Consider the following 3,683-nt stretch of genomic DNA (forward strand, 5'->3'; position numbering starts at 1 on the left):
GAAAACAAAGTACCTATGACCAACAATCTAATGAAGAGGTCCTTTTATGGTCCATCCTATTGTGCACTTTGTCGATGTGATGCAGAATTCGTCAAACATTTATTTATCTCCTGTCAATTTTCAATTACAGTATGGAACCTCATCTACCAAGCATTAAACATCAACATCAGGCAAGGAGGTGACAATATCAATGACGCATGGGTTGGTTGGTGGAATGCGACCTCACTTGACAAACTAAAAAATACGCCTCTACTGGTTTGTTGGGGCATATGGTTGGGGCAAAATCACAAGATCTTTTTTGATATTGATTATCATCTTGATCACCTCGGTGCATAGATCCTTGCAATATAAAATCTTCTACTTAATGATCATGTGCTCACAATTATGCTCAAAAATCATAGTGTCAGAATCTTTTCACACTTGGCTTTAGATTGAAGATCTCATCATTATGAATCAAAGAGTGCAAACGGTACTCAAATCCGAGTTCGTATGCAGAAGTTAGAGCAAGTCAAAGTTCAAGTTTGACTTGTTTACATGGCAGGTTTGGGATGAGGAGACAAGGTCTCCAGGGAATGAGGAGGCACCAAGTGGCAGGTTATCATTGCCCCCCACATTTCGCAAATCACAGTTGCAAGGCGGAAAAGCATTACAAATCAACCCCGGTAGGTTCAAGGTTGCGATGTGATAAGGCCATCGCATATCGCAATCGCAGATCAGTGAGGGGAGAACAAGTCAAAATCGGCCCCCGAGAGTTACTAGGTTGCGATGAGATAAATTACCTGGATGCGGGATTTTATATGTCACAGTTTAAGTTCCCGTCAAGTCCGTTGACATCGCATCACAGTGTTTCATTCTGTTAACAAGACCTTCGACCGCTGAATTTCGTCGATTACGATGAGCAATGGACCCCAAACACCGGGTTTTTATAAGTTACAGATAATTATCCCTGACGGGTCCGCGATATCGCAATCACAACGTTTTTCTATGTTTATAAGACCATCCACTGGGATTTTACGCCGATTGCGAAATGCGATATTCTCTGGATGCGATGCCACTATAGGTTGTGATTTAATATCTCGTCGGGTCCATAATATCGCAATCGTAAATCGCCCGTTTTCTATTCACAGACCCTAAGAGCCCACAACACTTGCCGATTGCGATTTGTGATACGACCGATAGGATATAGCCCGTCGTGTTGTGAATTTCTCGCTCCGTTAGCAGATTTTGGAGCGGAAATGGGGTTTTTGGTTGTTTTTGGAGCAATTTGTGGAACAAATAGTGAAAGAACTGGGAGAAGTCATAAATTCTTCAATTCTTATCCAAATTGGATGCAAAAGGATGTTAGATAGCCATTTTTTAGTATTTTGAACTCATTGAGACAGGTTTCAGAGGCATCTCAGCATTGTAAACACACTTTTGTTGGTAATTTGGGCATAATAGAGAGGCCCAAGCCATTGGAAGCTGGACCAAGGAGATGTATACCAGGACGGATGAACTCCTTTATCATGTGCTTGCTGTGTGTCGTATTTTGATGTTCTTTGTTGTTATATTATTTTTGTTCAGCATATATTTTGATGCTAAATTGTTAATAACATTTACATAAGAAACTCTCATGGGAATCAGTTAGTTAAGCAAAAGTATTGAATCCTTGAACACTTGAAAAGCAAATGATAAGCATCTTGGGTTTTATTCTGAATGGGGAATCAGAACCACATTACTAATCTACTCCATTTCAGATCTAGTTGGTATGAGAGCACTGGTTTTTGCTTACTAGATTTGCTTTGTGAAAGAAGGATTTAATTGTTTGCAAGTTTATGTCATGCTTACAATATTAAAACTCAAAAGAGGAGAAGGGAAGTTGGTTGAAAGCCCTAAAATTGGGTCAAGTGGAAGAAGAGAAAGGTTACCAAAGTCTTCTACAAGAGTTCATCTTCAAGTTGGAGAAGTTACAGTTGAGTCTTCAGAGACCATGTCTCATGAAGGAGAACCTATCATGACAGAAGATGAGAAGACCTTCAGAAAGGCTTTCTTTGATATGACAGAGATGGTGAAGGCCCTCTATGAAGATAGAAATAGAAGATTGCAAGGAGAAAGTTCCAAGCCTCCCAATGGAGAAGGTGCTTCAAGAAGAGATAATGGAAAAGGAAATAATGAAAAGGAGGTAATGGGAATGGACGAAAACCTCCACCATCTCCACCATCTTCTTCATCGTCTTCTTCGAAAGCATCTTCACACTCTTCCACTAATACCATCACTACTCATACTCATCATCATTCTTCAAAAGGGATTGGTAAATCACTTTTTCTAAAGCTTGATGTTAAATTCGAGTTGCCTATGTACAATGGCGAAGTTAAAGCAGAGAAGCTGGATAACTGGATTCGTCTGTTGGAGGTGTATTGTATAATTCAAAACCTTCAAGAGGATGATATCAAAATTCAGTTGGCTTCATTGAGAATGGAGGGTGCAACACTTGTATGGTGGGAATCAAGGACTCAAGACGAGATCATAAAACATGATAAGATCTCTATTACTTGGTCTGATTTCATTGTTGCTATAAAAAGATAGTTCTACCCTTTAGCTCATATGCAAAAAGCTATCATGAATTGGCAAGATTTCAAACAGTTAAAAGGTCAAAATGTGCAAGAGTATACTCAAGAGTTTAGGAAAAGAGCTCTTGTGTTAGGAGTAGACTTACAATGACAAGATACTTTGCTGAAATACATAGGAGGGTTGTACAGCTATCTTCGACATACCATTTTTATGTTTAGTCCCACGAATCTTGATGAGGTTTGTGTTCAAGCTATACACCTTAAGAAAGAGGGGAAAATGTACATGAAGAAGGTAAGAAGAAGCCTTCTCAGAGTAGTGAAACGGGGAAGAAATTTAAAGGAAAGCAGAAGAAAAATGCTTATTTTTTGAATCATTGACCGGAGAATCCACAGTTTTAACATTTTTGTACCAACGTTTCAAATCCCAAATGGGATCCATCATCAGGATATGAGAATGATGATGACAGAAGAGCAGCAAATAAATAATAAATAGAGATGAGGATAAAATATTTTAGAATAACAAACTGTCGGCTGAATTAATTTTATATAATTTAATATTAATTAATTTTTATTTAATTTTAATTAATTTTATAATTCAATATTAATATGTTATTTAAAATTTTTAATAAATTAATATGATTTATTAATATTACATATATAATATTAATTTGTTTTAATATATAGACTTAATTTGTTTTAATATAGAAAAATGCTTATGTTAAGAAAGAAGGGGAGAAACCCGTGTGTAAGAATTATTCCAAAGAGGGACATGATGAAGCGCATTGCTAGAAGCTTCATCCAGAATTAAGACCGAAGAAATTTAACAATAAAGGGAAACAGAGGATAAACATTTTTGCACAACAAGACTTGGGTTCTGACTTAGGAGATGAAACCAAGATTGCAGCCACAGTCATTAAGGGAAAATCCATGGCAAAAGCAAACAAAGAGGAAGTCGTGGCAAGCACCAGCACAACAAATAACTCCCACAACATTTTAAATGAGGAAAATCGAATCGATCTGTTCCATATCCGAGTTATTTCCAAACATACAAAAATCGACACGTTGTTTGATAGTGGATCTCAGGCCAACTTAATTTTTATGGATTTGATCAAGAAATTGACTCTGGAAACTATG

The sequence above is a fragment of the Pinus tabuliformis genome, chromosome 9, assembly GCF_031772625.1.
Source record: "Pinus tabuliformis cultivar Carrire ecotype Pingquan chromosome 9, CPIR1, whole genome shotgun sequence".
Classification (NCBI taxonomy): domain Eukaryota; kingdom Viridiplantae; phylum Streptophyta; class Pinopsida; order Pinales; family Pinaceae; genus Pinus; species Pinus tabuliformis.